At 31.7% G+C, this 17171-nt stretch overlaps 2 protein-coding genes across 7 annotated transcripts in view; one reads left to right on the top strand and one right to left on the bottom strand.

Annotated features, from left to right (window-relative positions):
* The window catches only part of LOC146997262 (uncharacterized), a 135423-nt gene extending 125018 nt beyond the window's left edge, over positions 1-10405 (bottom strand). The window contains exon 1 of the mRNA XM_085816311.1: positions 10387-10405. The gene's annotated coding sequence lies outside the window, so the exon portion shown is untranslated. The remainder of the gene's footprint in view (positions 1-10386) is intronic.
* LOC146997260 (inositol polyphosphate-5-phosphatase A-like) overlaps positions 1-17171 on the top strand; it is a 202156-nt gene that overhangs the window by 19754 nt on the left and 165231 nt on the right. The gene's annotated exons all lie outside the window — the stretch shown is intronic.

Genomic DNA, 17171 nt, shown 5'->3' with positions numbered 1-17171 from the left:
ACTATGTACAATGACCATCATAGGAAATATTTTATATTTAGTACACCTAAACGCCGCATGGGTAGAAATGGCGCACACGCTGAAAATTTAAGTTTTAAACACGTAAACGCTGCAGCGTTTCTTCCGGAAATTACGGTACTTAAAAATAAAATATCGAAAAAATACTGAATGATGTAGGAAGGAAATCTAAGATTTTCTTATTTATGCTCAGAGTTTTTGATGATGTGAGATTTGAATGAGCTTCAGAGAATGATATAACATTAAGCATAACCATAAATTGCTTTAAAAAGCAAGATTTGTATTGTGGCTAAATGCAGTCCACTGATTGCTGCTGAATGCAATCATATCTATCCAGGGTTTTGGAGAAGGTGCTGATGAAGTGTAAAATAAAATTTCACACACCTACCAGTTGCCTAGTTACATCTCTTGAGGTTGCTTTTTGTCTAAATATTTGTTAGTGTTATAATATTTATGCTGCTGCAGAGTTTTATTAAGACTGCAAGGGTTTGTTTTTGATGTAGATGTCAGTGTATGGGTAGGGAAGTTAGAGAAGCTTTCTATACCAGAAACATATTGTAGATGACTGTGAGATTTGAAAATGCTGAGAAATACATCATAGTGCATAAAATTAATGTCAACACAAAATGTGAAAATTTTTTCCATTTCTGGAATTTTTGTATCTAAACACAGGACCTGTTTAGCAGATAAAGCAATAGACGCTTTATGTAAAAATTGTCAGCAACTGAAAAACATAACTTGTTATATATTTGTAATATAACTACTGATTGAATAAATGTAAAATATAATAATATTTTCTGTTTCTGTATTCTACGATTTTTTGTGCACTTCGCCCTTTCCTATTATTTTTAAGCATATTTCTCTTTAAATGTTAGGAATGTCTTAAGCAGAGTTTGTCCAAAAATTTGGACGCTTGCCTTATGCTATGGCGTATTTTTATCCATACAGCTTGACAAGTGTTATTACCGCATGAAGAATAAGATTAATTTATCTTTCACCTGATCTCACTGTTACTCAGTTTTTAAAGGGCTGCAAGAAAGTAAAGCATAAAATCTTTGTTTTAAATTTATTTAACCTGCTATCATTTAAAAAGTTATCAACATTTGAAGCATTGCTGTTATATTATTACTGTTACTATGTTTCTAGTGCTATGTATTATTACATACATCAGTGCAGACTTGTTTAGTTTTTAACTGAAGCAATTTGTTAGAAGCATGAGATTCTTGAGAAATAAATTACTAATTCTGGGTTTTCCAAATCTTGAGAAGGCAAAAGTTTTGAGAAAACACAATTGTATATAAAGCAATTTGCCTTTTAATTTGAATTATTTAACATTCTAGAAATAGAGTTGATGAGAATTTGATCTTATTTAAAATTGTAACTGGTATTTAAACTTAAATGCCTAATAATTTATTCTTCACAGCCTTGTCAAAATCATGATTAATTATATAGAAGAATATCTGCTTAATTGGATATAAAATATGGCAATTTATTATGCATAAATGGGAGTTGTAAAGTTAGTTTATTGTAGTACTTGCTTGAATTTTCTGATTTCATACATTACGTGAAAAATTGTTAAGTGGACGAAATCTTTACATTTTGCTGTTTGAACACTGCTATTAGATTTTAATATATGACTTTATAATAAATCCAGATTTTTCTAATAGCCATTATAAATGTGTTTAACATGTTTCTATAGAATCAAAAGAACAGAATTTGGGATATTTATTTTCTTGTGGAAAACATATGGTGTCTTGAAATATGTTTGATTGCGGGAATAATTCAGAATTTTGTGTAATGTAATTTGACTTAAGCTAGAACTGAAACACATTAACCACTTGCGCTAAAAAGACATGCCACGCATGTCGAGATGCTTTTGTCTCAAACCGCATGCAACATGAACACCACGTCGATAGGCATTTATCGCAAAAGTGAAAATAACGTGGTGCACATGTCGCCTAACAACGAGATTGTTTATTTCTCGAGTTACAGCTCTGGATTGCACTCGCAGATGCAAAGCGGCGTAAATGAGACACTTTACCGCTTGTTATATTGTAGTGCATGTCACCGCAACCGTGGAGTTTAGTCGTAGTGCAAATGGTTAAATTGAAGTAAAGTGATAGGATTTTGAATATATTTAGATAGGATCTTGAATATATATTTAGATGTTGCCATGATTACTGGAGAAGCTAGAGGAGACAATAAGTTGCTTTGAGAGATCTGTTTTAAAGTAACAGAGTCTAATTTATCTTTGATATATGACTTAATTTAGGGTATAAAGACTGATAATACAGAAGAAAAGGAAATACACCTATAAATTAATCATTTTAATAACTGTTATAATAACGCACAACTAACAAGGTGTAGCTGCAGCATAGTTAATACCAGACTGCTGTATTTTAAGTGTTTCCTTTTAAATCTCTCATATTTTTAAATTAAACATTTCCATTCAAAAACCATTTATAAGTGGATTACTTATTCAGCATTACTTGATGCATTGCTTAATACTATGCATTTCTGTGATGCATTACTTGATAATCAAATTTTAGTACTTTGGTACAGCGGCTTCGATCATGTTTAGTGATTTTAGATTTGTGCCGAGATTTCAACTATAATTTCTCCATGCTCATGAAATGTGAATGTAAAAATAAACAACAGATTATATATTACAAAAATACTCATAAGCATGTTTTTTTAAAAATCTTTGTTATTATTATTTTCTCTCATGTAATTATTCCAGTAAACTGCAGCTCCTGTTCAGCTGTTCAACTGCAGCTCTTATTGAGCTGTCACCCATATTAAGCTGTTTGTTATACAGTTTCATGGACATCAGCTCCTCTGCCCAAGAATTCCTAAATCTAATAGCAGTGACAAATAATATTCTGGAACTACTGAACAAATTTTCAATGTGGAGGCCCTTCTTCTTTTTGCAATTTTTAACATTGCATCTCCAAATGGTTTCATCGTTAACATAAAATTTCATGTTGTGGCCGTTTTTGCATACTCGTTTATCAGGTAAAAAACCTCTTTCTTGAAAAATGATATGGCATCTTCCTCATTACTTGGTAAATTAAAGAATGTTAATGTGATATTCACAAAAAAAAAAAAAAAAAAAAAAAAAAATGCAATGGATGTATTTTAAAATAAACAGTGTGAATTCAAAAACCTCATCAGAAAGGAATAATGTAAGAACAGGCTGCAAGAGCAAAAATGCAGCATGGTGCATTTTTGCTCTTGCAGCTAATAATATACGATTATGTGGTGAGGTATAAAAACATGCACCCAAAGCTGATATATGATCGTTTTGTGAAGTGTCAGAACTCGTAGCCAGATTCTGGCAAGAAATCTTAGTTGATTGGCGATTCAATCTCGGGGGTCGCTATAACGAAGAAGTACCCAAATTTCTTTAGTTTAGTATATGACTTTGAACTTCAAAGTGAGACACTAAGCAAAAATATTGTTACGAATTTGGTATTTAAAAAAAAAAAAAAAGCTAATGTTAGTTCAATTATAAATTAAATGGTTTTATTTCTCGCGCAGTGCAGTGCGTGACGAATATTAAAAGAAAGCTAAGCCGGAAAAATTAAAAATACAAGAGCGCGTGCGTTAAATAAATAAATATCTCTTTTTGATTTCGAGAAAGTACTGGAAAATTCTAGCGCGTGATTTTAAAATCTTATAAAAGGAGGAAAACATCTCAGTTCGCAGTAGTTGCTTAGTTTGTTGTTGTTTAGAAAACTGCCGTTGTTGATTATAGCGAATTCGCGGATTAGCGTTCTTTAGCTGTTTTGAATTACTTTCTATTGGATATTTGAGTAGTTAAAAGATAACTACTGTGAGATATTGTAATACTGCATGATAATTTGAGAAAATTTAAGCATTTTTGTTGTGATAATAATAAATTTTTGTTCATTTTTCATCGGACTTGTGCATTCATTTCATAACGAGCCCGTACGCACGCAACAATTTTTGGTGTCAGAAGTGGGATTTGAATGCCAATAACAAGAGCGATGGAAGAGCAATTAAGGCATTTAATATCAGCCTTTGCGTCATTTAAAGAAGAAATGAAATTGGGCCAGGAATCCCTCAAGGAAGAAATGAAAGCGGCACAGGAACAAATGAAGTTGTGCCAGGAATCTGTTAAAGGAGAAATGAAATTGGGCCAGGAATCCGTTAAGGAAGAGATGAAATCTCTTAAAAATGAGATGAAAGCAGGTCAGGACGAAATGAAAAGAGAAATTACCTGCGTAATAGAAAATAAATTTGAGGCTATGGAAGGCAGAATAGACGCGGTTGAAACTAAAGTTGGACAAATAGAAGAGAGAGTTTCTTCCGTAAAAGAACAAGTAGAAGAAAGAATTTCTTCTGTAAAAGAACATATAGAAGAGAGAGTTTCTGCCGTCGAACAACAAATTGATGATAGGGTTTCTGCTGCCGTCGCCAAAGAAGTTGACAGCCTAAAGAAGTGCATAGCGACGGTAGGAAACAATTCTGAAGGTTTCAAATTTTTATCGATGCCTGCTCGTTCCGTTCTGAAACTATCTACATATGATGGGAAGACCTCCTGGCAGGTGTATAGGACACAATTTTCTATCGTTGCGGATGCGAATGGATGGGATTCCCAAGCTAAGGCCTGTCATCTCGCCGCTTCTTTGAGAGCAGACGCAGCGGATATCCTCAAGACGCTTCCCGAAAACCAGAGACTAGACTTTGAAGCTCTATCCGGCGCATTGGAACTGCGCTTTGATGAAAAGTGTTTGAAAGACTACAGCAGGCTTCAACTAAAATCCCGTCAGCAGAGGCCCACCGAAACACTTCAGGAGCTCGCCACGGATGTTGAAAGGCTGTCACATCACGCCTTTTCGGAGTGCGCAACAGAAACAAGAGAAATCCTGTCGCTGCAATATTTTATCGACGGCATCCGGGATCCTGAAATACAAAAAGTTCTTCGAATGGCAAATGTAAAGGATATAAAAAGCGCTCTGTTGTACGCCATGAAATTGGAGGCAGCCCAGCAAGCAACTCTTAGAGATCGCTACCCAGTCAGAGCTGTGCGAGTCCACGACCCAGGGGACCAATTGATGGCTCGTTTAGATGATTTATCCAGACAAGTCGAAGCTTTGATACGAAGTAGGAGCGAGAAGAAAGTGGCTCCAAGGTGTTGGAGATGTGGTAGTGAAGGTCACCTAAGACGGAATTGCAGAACGCCCCAGGGTACGGAATATAAAGCAGATGATTTTACCAGACAAGTCAGTGGCTTGAGACGGAACAGAAGTGAAAAGAAACTGGTTCTAAAGTGCTGGAACTGCAGAGTTGAAGGCCACATACGAAGAAACTGCAAAACACCCCGAGGTACGGAAAATAAGACCATTTCTCAGCAATGACGCAGTAAACAAATTAGTGACCATATCAAGGAACGGAGGTTGCCAGATAATGAAAAACCTTGTTTTAAAGCGCTTAAAATTTATACAGTGAGTGGCAACAGTAACGGACTGTCCATTAATGGGAATATCGATGGAGTTCCTTGCAATATGATCATTGACACAGGAGCTAATGTTACCATCATTAGGAAAGATTTAGCTGAACAGTTTAAAGATAAACTTATTTGGACGCCATCCTGTGTTACCCTTCAGACTGCGTCTGGTGACAAGATCGACATAACTGGGAAGTTAAACGTGAACATCACGTTTGGAAGTGCCGCCTACCATCACACGGCATATGTGGCGGATATTACAGATCCATGCATACTCGGATTGGACTTTTTAAGGAAATACAATTTTTTCTTAGATTTCAAAAACAATAAGCTGCTTTCAGCATCTGATGGCATGACTATCCATCCTCAAAAGGGATCCTCGCCTGGAAATGTCGACGCCTTGTCCGAAAGATCGAGCTCGGGAAGCTGCCGAAATCATACCAGGGTCGAAAGGAAACGCAAGACTACCAGCTATTCTCCATCCCAGAAGCTCTTCAGTCGAGACCTTCGTCTGCCTTGTGACCGCCTGTTTAGTCGCCCTACGGATGCGCCTTCATCGCCTGAGGAACACATCGAAGATGCCCAGGCCCGGTTTGAGGGGATGCACCGTTCTGCACGAAAGCGAGTCAACTTGGCGACGGAGAAAGTGAAGACCAGATGCGACACAAGAGCTACTAGACATAGATCCAACAAAGGAGACAAGGTGTGGTTGTGGAACCCAATTCAACGAAAAGGACTGAGTCCTAAATTACAGTCACCTTCGGATGGTCCATATACAGTGCTGAACACGAATGACGTCGTGGTTCGGATCCGTGAGTCTTCGAACTCTTACGACAGGTTAGCTTATTACTATGGCCATAGTACGTAATGTAAATAATTGTAAATAGTATCAGACCATGGTCCTTTTTGTTTATAAATGTGTATGTAGTATTTGATTTGTATTTAGTATTTGATTTGCATTTAGTATTTGATTTGTATTTAGTATTTGTTTTGTATTTAGTATTTGATAGCATTTGATTTGTTTAAGTTAGTTATTGCATTTATTGTTTATATTGTTTGATATTGTAATGTAATGTTTATGCCTCAGTTGCATTTATGCCACAGTTGTAAGTTTAGCTTCCTGTCCAGGGATTGTACTGCCCGGGACGTGCAGTCCTTGGGAAGGGGGCAGTGTTACGAATTTGGTATTTAAAAAAAAAAAAAAAAGCTAATGTTAGTTCAATTATAAATGAAATGGTTTTATTTCTCGCGCAGTGCAGCGCGTGACGAATATTAAAAGAAAGCTAAGCCGGAAAAATTAAAAATACAAGAGCGCGTGCGTTAAATAAATAAATATCTCTTTTTGATTTCGAGAAAGTACTGGAAAATTCTAGCGCATGATTTTAAAATCTTATAAAAGGAGGAAAACATCTCAGTTTGTAGTAGTTGCTTAGTTTGTTGTTGTTTAGAAAACTGCCGTTGTTGATTATAGCGAATTCGCGGATTAGCGTTCTTTAGCTGTTTTGAATTACGTTCTATTGTACATTTAAGTAGTTAAAAGATAACTACTGTGAGATATTGTGATACTGCATGATAATTTGAGAAAATTTAAGCATTTCTGTTGTGATAATAATAAATTTTTGTTCATTTTTCATCGGACTTGTGCATTCATTTCATAACGAACCCGTACGCACACAACAATATTATAAAGGGCGGATGAATTTTGCCTAGAATCTTACATTTATTTTTTTGCAGTGTCATTTTTCCAATTTAATGCACTTGCCTTGTTTATTAAAATGCTTGTCATTGTAGATACTACTTCCTACTGTACCATCAATATTTGTGTCTTAAATCAATGATTAAAGTGAAGTAGTGACTTACTTTTGATATACTAAATTGACTTCTATGCTAATTTTAAATGCAAGACTATTTTTAGCATTTTATAATTTATAGGATGTTTATTCTTTCCTGAGAACCATATAGTATTTCATGATGATACTAATGAATGAGAGGATTTTTTTGGGAGGGGAGTTGATATTTCATTTAATTTCAAGCATTATAGATTTCCCTAGCATGTTTTTAAGTAATATAATTGCTAAACTGATTGGTAGTTAATGGAAGTTTGAATGCTTTAGGTAATTGTTGATGAATAAATATATTTCAAGGTTGAGTTTTAGATTCGTAAGTGGGATATTTTGTTGAATGTTCAGTTTCTTTCTTTCTTTCTTTTTTTTTTTTTCCTCATTACATGTTATAGGCTTTGAAAATTTAATATGATGTTATATTATTATTTTTTTTTTAAATCAAAACTTGTTTGATATAAAGCTTGTTTGCATGCTGTGTATTTTTCATTATGATTTATATGTTACATGTTTACTCTTTCTAGAAATTGTCTGCTCCAATATCATCTACAGAAGTGTGAAACTTTTTACAATTGTTTATTAAGAATTTCTATCATTTGCCACTTAAGTTGCATGCGTAGTAAATTTGTAAAAGTTTCTTTTCCCTGCTGCTTGCATGTGTCATTTGCATTATGCTATTATGATTTTTTCTTAATTTATTTTTTAAAGAAAGAAATGATATATTCCAACTTTCATCATTTGTTGTTATTGTTGCATTGTCAAATGTTGCTGGATTTTTCTTTAGTTCTATATAATACACATGAAAAATATTTGCATAATTTTTGCTTTGTATTACTTTCAATTCTGCGTCAAGATTAGTCGGAGATTTGCAACTATTTATGCTTAATCTAATATATAGTATTCCCTCGCTAACCTGATAATTAGTGCATTATCAAATTTTTTGTAGTTTATCAAAGATATTTTTTTGGGGGGTTGGGGGGGTTACATTCAAAAAGTTGCAGTGCAAAAAAACACAGTGAGAATTATTTGTTGTTTTACACAAATTGAATTTTTGATTTTTATTAACTATAGGTATTAATAGGAAACTACATATTGTAACACAAGCCTTTTAATAAAAATGATATTGAAAGATAATTACATTAATTGACAGAGAAATGTCTGTTGTACAAACCTTTTCACATTAAAAAAAAAGTTTTAAGCTAATGGCATTTCAGTATTATTATAGTTATTTTCTTTCTAAGTATAATATGATTTGAAAAACCTAATAACATCTATTTCAACAGTCATTGCAGGAATCTAACTCAAATTTAGGTCTTGAGTGGTGAAAGTGCTACTTGTTGAAGAGTATGATTATTATGGTATCTATCGTGACTTGTCAATGAACTTTTTAAATCAAAATGGAGGCATGTGATGCAAGAATTGTAGTTAAAACTTTTTAGAATTTTCAAATATTCAAATATTTAATTAAAAAATTTAATTAAAAAATTAAATTTCAAATATTTAATTTTTTCATACCTTATTTTTTAAAGGAATAAGTATCTAAGTTGACACAATTTGGCTGTTGTGTGCCTGTTATTTTTTTCCCTTCTATCTGATCTAAAGTAGCCCTGAAGTCTGGGACTCAAATGAGATTGGCATTATAAATGATGGAAGGATTTTGTTATGTTGCTGCTGTTCCCATTTCTGTTTGTACTGTTTCTTGTTACTGATACTCTGCTAAAAATTTCAAACAAGATTCAAGGTGATGGCCATGCTACTGATACTCTGCAATGAGTAATGCTTTCTTCCAGTCACCAATACCCAGCATTTGGTTTTGTTTCTTGTGTAAACACACACACATATATCAATGTACATGCATGTGCACTCACATACACAACACACAAATTAATATAAAACTGACAAAAGCAAATTGCAAGAATGACTTTGAGAATTATTATCTTGTGCATTTGCTGTTAAAATTGACGTACATTACTTTAAAATGTTAAATTATTACCACGTATGCAAATTTTTTTGAACTAATAAATTACATGATTAAAATAAATGAAAATTAATATGTTGAATTTTTTCACTGCCAGACCTGAACATTGTCAGGAGGTAGGTAGAAATGACACCTATACAATCATCATACCTGGCCTATTAGATGTGTTTCTGTTAATCCCAAATTGGCTAAGGCTTTAAAATGTAATATTTACCATTTTTAAAAACCATTTTTATGTCTGAAAATTTAAAGAGTCTATCCCTACATATATGGCCAGCCAGAGAAGCATATATACGATAGTATAAACTACATTCAAAATGAAAATTCAAAGCATCAGAAAATTTCAGTTGGGTCGTATGCATAAAAATGGCAAAGTGGGCGAAAGCAACACTTTTTACAGGAAAACTATAAACACAGTAAATATATAAGTGGTAAATGCAGTCATAAAATTAAGTATAAAGAATCTGGAATTCAATAAACATTAACACTTTCACTGCTGGTCATGTGAGGTTATGTTGATAGTTAATGCTGTGTGATAGAAATAGATTGTACCCATATGCCAACTTTATGAGAAATATGATTTAAACGAGGTAACAAAAGATTATTATGTCTACCATATTGATTGCTAAGCCTTTAAGCATAGAATTTTATGACTGCACACCAGTGTGTGATTGGCACTAGAGGTAAATTTATTTTTGCAATGCTGCATTAACCCTGGCACAAGGTATTTAAAAATGAATCAAAATTAGTAACAATAATATGCATTATTTTTGAATGAAACTATGCCACAAACAAATATATATATATATATATATATATATTATAAATAAATATGTTATAAGACAGTTACAATGATATTCCTACAAACTAATTTCTGAATGTTATTCGTGTATGGTCTTTGCATGAAATGGAACTTTGTTTTCATTCCAAACTACATACGTTGACAACTAGTTTCTAAGCTTCACTCCATGCCAGTACCAGCACATATTTTCAAAAGTTAATGCTGATCGGCAGCAAATTTCTTAATCAATATTTCAGTCTAATTACAAAAATCATATGAATCAATTAAAACTTACTCAAGCAGTAGGTACTTCTAAATGAATGTTGGAAAGAATGTTGATGGGAAAATTATCTGCACTCAGAGCAGCCTTTAATCTCGCCAAATAATATTAATGAAATAGTTGCTATAAAAACTTAAAGAAAAACTTTAAAAAATGGAATTCAGAATCTGGCAAAAATTAAGAAAACGAAAAATAGAACAGACTAACAGCTCTTTGTGTTATTTTGGCTGCAGTGACAAATTTCAGAAAATTTGAAATGTCCCCATTAGTCAAAGTTACAGCCATAATGGTAGAAATAAAAATACAAATTTACAGTAAATTACATATTTTACAAATTTTACGTACTAAAAGTAGTTTCTCACCCATTCACCTCATTCTTCCTTGCGGTTTAAAAAGGGCTTCATTATGTTAAAAAAAAAATCGCAGTTCATAGATGATGCCAGCTTTTTTTCAGTTTTAATTATTTTTAAACATATTTATTAACTTGATTATTGGTGAATGTTTGTGAAAGCAATAGAATTTCTGGTATGTTGACTTCCCTTAAAATATCTTTTATACAGGCTAATTGATTATAAATAGTATTTCCTATAACCTTTTTGGAGATGTTACTGTTCCGATTAAGTAGCTTAATAGAATTAAAGTCGAAATCTCTTTTGTCAAGTAATGTGACTTCTTTTGGTAATTAAAAATGTTAAGATCCAGAAAATCGACAGCTGGTCAAACTGATCAATCTCAGTTGGTCTTCTTAAGTTTAAGACAGGAAGGCTAAATATTGCTAGATTCGATGAAGTTAAAATTGTTGAAAGAATGATATCATCAATATATCTATAGAAATCTCTACTTTTTAGTAAATAAGTAAAGGTTACATATTTGAGTAGAATAATTCATTCCCATAAAGATGCCATTAATTTGCAGAAAAGTAGTATCTCGGAACTAAATGTAATTGTGAAAAAGAGAGCAGTGGAGATATACCTTCCAGCTAATAGTATCTAAACTTTTACGTATCTGTAACATTGGTAATTCTAATAGACTGGTATAAATTTTTTTCATTGGCTGTGGTGTATAAAGGTTCCCAAAGGTTCCCAAAGTCATAGCAATTGATATTAAGTATATTGCTCTTTTACAATTTTAATCACATGATGGTTGTTATAAATGATGCAATTGAAGTGTTTTTCTTTGTTTACATTTTTTAAATTAAGTTTACAAATCTGCGTGAATTTAAGTGAAAAAAATGTAGTCATATCCCTCCTTATAGTTCCTCGTGCCATTAGGAATAAATCTGAACTTGATTGAGCTCTTTTGGAACTTAAGCAGTGCATATAAGTTAGAAAATCTACTGAAATCAGAATTAAGAAATAATTTTAGTGTTCTGTGAAAAGCATGATGTTTATTAAAAGCATGACGTCTGTTGAAAAGCATGATGTTTATTATTAATAATTGCTCTTTTGTTACTTTTAGCAACACCATAAGTAACTGCTTGTTTAAGTTCGCTTTCATCAAGAGAGCTGTTACAAATGATGCTGAAATTATTACCGACTTTGTTTTTAGTTATAAAAAATTTAGCCCTAAGAGTAGAAATTTTTTTTGAGTTCTTGCAAGAGGTAAAAACTTTCAGAACTTTGCTGCTTAGACAGTGCTATTTTGCCATTGTTTAATATATGTTTCCATTCCATAAAGGTTTGAGTAGGTAGGCAAAGCTTGAAGCTGGTTCTTAAAATGAAGTCATCTGTATTATCTTCAACATTTTTAATGCATAATGACTTATTAACTGAGCCAACTAACTGGCGTAAATTTAGTACTCTGTTTCATAAGCTGCCTTAAAAAATAATCTTCCAACTGTATCAAAATTACCAGTAATAATGTGTTTATTGGGAGAATCCATACAAGAAGGGGGGGGGGAATACATCATTGCAGTATCAAGTTGCTTTTCAGTTCAGTTCCTGATGGTTGGAAAGCCAGTTACATTTTTTTTTTTTTTTTTTTTTCTTTTTTTTTTTTTTTGTAGTTGAAACAGACGTGAGTCCTGGAATCTGTTGTGGGAAAAGATATTGTGATGTTTTAAACCTTTTTTTTAAATTTATTCTATCGAAGGCAAGATGTAGAAAGTTAATAAGAGAGAAATTCATGGTCATCATCTTTCTGTTACTTTGAAATTTAAGTATAATAAAATCTAATACAAAGTCTTTAATATCAGAAAAATTATTGAAAGTACCTATGAAGTACTATTGAAGTTGTGATAATGTAAATGTGTGCAGTAACGTGACACTTTTTAAAGGGAAATCTCAGAATTAAATAAATTAATGAACTTAAGTTGAAGTTTATTAACATTAACCACTAGTATTTTGTTTGTAGTCTTTTTACCTCATTTAGTTCTTCTAAGAGCGTTTCTACTGAAAATATTAAATCTTCCATAAGTAGTATGATTAAAATATAAAGTAGATTTATTAAGATAAGTGTTAAGTCCCTGTTTTTTAAAATGTACAGATTTTCTGAAAAGCCTAATTTTTAGATTAGGAATAAAATCTAAAATTTTAATTGAAATATCAGTGAAACTGTGTGTTTTAAAATGTTCTATTTCTATTGTGGCCTGAGAAGTTTGAGCTGATGCAAGCAAATTCATTTTAATGCGAGATCTGTAGTTGTTTATTCTTGATTGTTTTTAGTCTGTCCTATACAAACCTTACTACATTTGTTACAAGTAATAGAGTAAATACAATTAGATGTTTTTCAGACTGCTTTTTCTCACCAAGTTGGGTTAGCTGGTGGGGCATTATGTCTGTCTGTATGTTAAACAATTGGAATTTTTACATTCCTATATTTCAAATCAGCAAGATGATAAAAGTAAAAAGGGAGCTAACCTTAATTACAGTCAAGATTTACGAAGGAAAAACTTGAAACCTCAGTTTTGCCTGAAAGTAATAGATTAATTCAAAATCGGAAAGTCCTTGAATTATTAAAATAAGAGTAATAGGTAATAATAAAAGAATATATTAAGTTGCTTACTCAGATACAAACTAATATAAAATTAAAAAAGCAAATTGCAAGAATGACTTTCAAACCTAAAACCCTGTGCATTTGCTGCTAAGATTGACATAAATTACTTAAACATGTTAAGTTATAATCAAATAAGTATTTTTTTTAAATAATAAATTGTAAACAAAAGTAATTATTGAATGAAATGAAAAATATAAAAATAGATGCAAATTTAGAAGTTGAATGAATAATAGTCAGTAGTCTTTGGCTGAGAGTGACATCTGAACGAACATTATGTTTTAAATTTTTAACTCTAAAAAATTCAAAAATACATCAAAATTGAAATTGGTATGGTCATTTTATCACTGTCAGATCCGAGCATTGTCAGCTGGTAAGCCTATTGATACAGTTACCTTATCTGACCCAGATTTCTTTCACTCGCATTACTTTCTTTTTTGTTACTTTCAACAATTTTAATCATATCCAGTCTAGCAGTATTTGCTTTTCGTATCTTAGTAACACTAACTCGGAGCAAAACTGACTGTTAATTTTCTGAATCTTGGCATTTTTAATTATCAAGAAGTGAGATTAACTTTTATTCAATTAAGTTAATTAAATGGAGCAGTAACATCTCAAAATAGCTGTAGAAAATACTATTTATAATCAATTAGGTCGTATCAATAATATTTGCACATAAGTTGAGCAATAGCAACAGGAAATTTTATTATTCATAATTTATCAGTTATAATTCATAATTCTTCACGATTAATTTATGATTCATGATTTAATTTTTCTTTAACAATGAATTGAACATTCAAGCACAAACTGCATATTGTTTATCAAAATGTTTTTTTTTTTGTAACTTTCTGTTACAGTAATTCCTGTGATCCTTCATGCCATCTTATCACTTTTATGATGGCATAATAAATAAGTAAAAAAAACTAATTTGAAAAAGATTGCATGATTTTATAATCTCCACCCATTGTTAATACAGTGAGTGACAAATAATAAAATTATCCTTTTCACATTTGACCAATTTCTATGACAAGGTAATTTTTAGTTTAAGTGCTGTATATACCCATGTATAAGTTGACAATGTTAAGGAAAAAAATCAAAAAAAAAGAAAGAAAGAAAGAAAGAAAGAAAAAAAAAGAAAAGAAAAGAAGATCTGCCGTCGCTGATCGATGACACATCAGCAAACTTGATTATTACATATATCGTTATCGTTCGTACAGAAAAAAAAAAAAAATTATTTATTCTTTCCATTTTATTTATTAGTTTTTTATTAAATTTGTTTGTGCAGCATTTAACAGCATTTCCAGCATGTGTTCATGTTTGCTTCCAGAAAAATGGTTGAATGGACAACACCCTAATGACTGATTGGTTTCAAAATCTATGGTTTAAAAAACCATATGTAATTTTAAGGAAACCTGCCCTTTTGATTTGGGATATGTTTCGACTGCATCGTGCTCATCATGTGCTAAAATGGAAATAAGCAAAAATTTGCTGAAGTGCGAGTGTAATTTTATCAAGTACATCGGCATGCTGTTTTATCAGCGGTGGCAAATTTATTTTTCTCAAAAGTCGGGAGGGATCGACTTATACGCAGATATATATGGTACCTGTTCTTAATCATAAGTATTAAGCTATTATTGCTAGTACCAAATATTATACAAATAGGCTATCTGATGTGATCTGAAAAGGATTTCTTGTTTTTAGGTATGCTCTGTAGTGTGACATAAATATCTGTATTATAAGTATCCTATGATTTTGTTTTGTTTTTGTTTCCCAGATTAATTTTATGCTATCTGGTCACAGTCAATTTTATACTATCTAAAGTGCGCTATCTGGCCACAAGTATTGGGATATCTACCAGTGGAAAATTTTGGCTGTAATATCAGTGGCATTATCAGGATCAAAGCTAACCATTTTTTCTCCAAGTGCGGTATCTGCGAGTCTAAATTCTGCTATCCAGCACCTCTCTAAATTCTATAAATTTTACTATGCATGAATTCTGGCAGTGTTTCTTCTAAATTCTAAAAAAATTTTCCATCTGTAGATTTGCTACAAGTTGCTTTTCTAAATTTAAAAAAAAAAAAAAAAAAAAAACTGCTTATGGTGTGACTGCACTGGTTGCATTGCCCATGGAAGCATGACTTTTAATGTAACAGCGGTTGACTTTAGTAACATAAATCAAAATCATGTACTATAAAAGTAGTATGCATGAAAAATCTGTACATCACATTATCAATAAATTTCCAATCATCAGTCAGTTCAGAATATTCTTCGGTTGTTAACCATACCAATGTTGGTAAAGTAAAGAGGAAGTTGGGTTTGGTAATGTGAGTCACATATAAGTATTGAAAATGCTGCACCTTCCTGTAACAGTATGCAAAATTTCATTATGTTGCCAAGAATGCCAAGAATGAGCTGGTTTTTGGTGTCTGTGAGGCAGATCATGAATATTGAGGTTTATCCAGACATTTTCAATTAACCTGTGCTGTTTGTGCTCTGGAAACTGTCTGAAATAGTTCTGTACTTTATCAACGTGAGAGTGCTATTAAAAAATAATGATCTGTTACTGCATATTTCTGGGAGATATCTATGGAGGACCCTATCTTAACCTCAACCAAATTAAATATTTGTGTAATAAGTTAGAAAATACTATTTATAATCAATTAGGTCGTATCAATAATATTTGCACATAAGTTGAGCAATAGCAACAGGAAATTTTATTACTTTCACAAGTAAGTGGGCAATAATCAAATTCCTAATTATTTTTAAGAAACTACTGAAAAAAAGCTGGCTTCCTCTACAGACTATAAATATTCTTTTACATAATAAGGCCAATTTTTAAACCGCGAGGAGGAATGAGGTGAATGGGTGAGAAAGTATTTTTATTGTCGTCTATAATAACCTTACTCTGACTTTCCGCCTACATTCTTTTCAGCAGTCATTTAGAAGTAGCTACTGCTTGATAAATTTTAATTAATTCTTCGCCTTTTTTTGTAATTGTATTTTTGTATTTTGATGCCAATTTTTAACATTGTTATAATTCCAGATTGTTTATATTTCAGTAGGCACTTACACAATTGTTTATTGTTTTCTTGCGAGAAGTTTTGTTCACTTTTATACATGTGATCCAACAGGTATTTTTTGATGCCTTGAATTTTTATTTTGAATGTTGTTTATACTATTGTATTTACATTTTTTTAGCAGGCTGGGTATGTAGGGGTAGCGTTTTTTAAATTTTAGAGGTACAAATAATTTTAAAATAATTAATTTTGAATCCTATGCTAATTTGGGATGAACAGAAACATATCTAGTAGACTGGGTATGGTAATTGTATCAGTGTTAAGCTCACATACATCCTGACGATGTTCAGGTCTAACATTGATAAAACAATTGTATTCATTTTTAATTTTCATGTATTTTCTGCTGTTTGAATTTTTAGGTCTAAAAATTAATATTCATTCAGATCTCAGTCTCAAATATTGACTGTTCATTCATCTGCTAAATTTTCATCGATTTATATATTTTTTATTTATTATAATGTATTTTTATTTATTATTTAAAAAAATTATGGCTTTTGTTTAAAATTTATTTGAAAAAAATTTGGCTATTTGTTTATAATTTAACTTTTAAAAAATTTATATATATAGTGTATATATATATATATATATATATATATATATAGTCTTCTTCGCTTTTTATTTTAATTTTTTAACTACGTTCACAAAGTTTAAACTCTACAAGCTAGTAGGTCCTTCCTAAAAATCTTGTATTTTTTTACTAATAGCAAATCGCTATTTATTTTATTTTGTACA

This window comes from Stegodyphus dumicola, chromosome 5 (assembly GCF_044657685.1).
Source record: "Stegodyphus dumicola isolate Sdum_Otavi_A_Nest chromosome 5, ASM4465768v1".
Taxonomy (NCBI): domain Eukaryota; kingdom Metazoa; phylum Arthropoda; class Arachnida; order Araneae; family Eresidae; genus Stegodyphus; species Stegodyphus dumicola.
The sequence above is the reverse complement of the archived record's forward strand: the minus strand, read 5'-3'. Positions and strand labels throughout refer to the sequence as shown.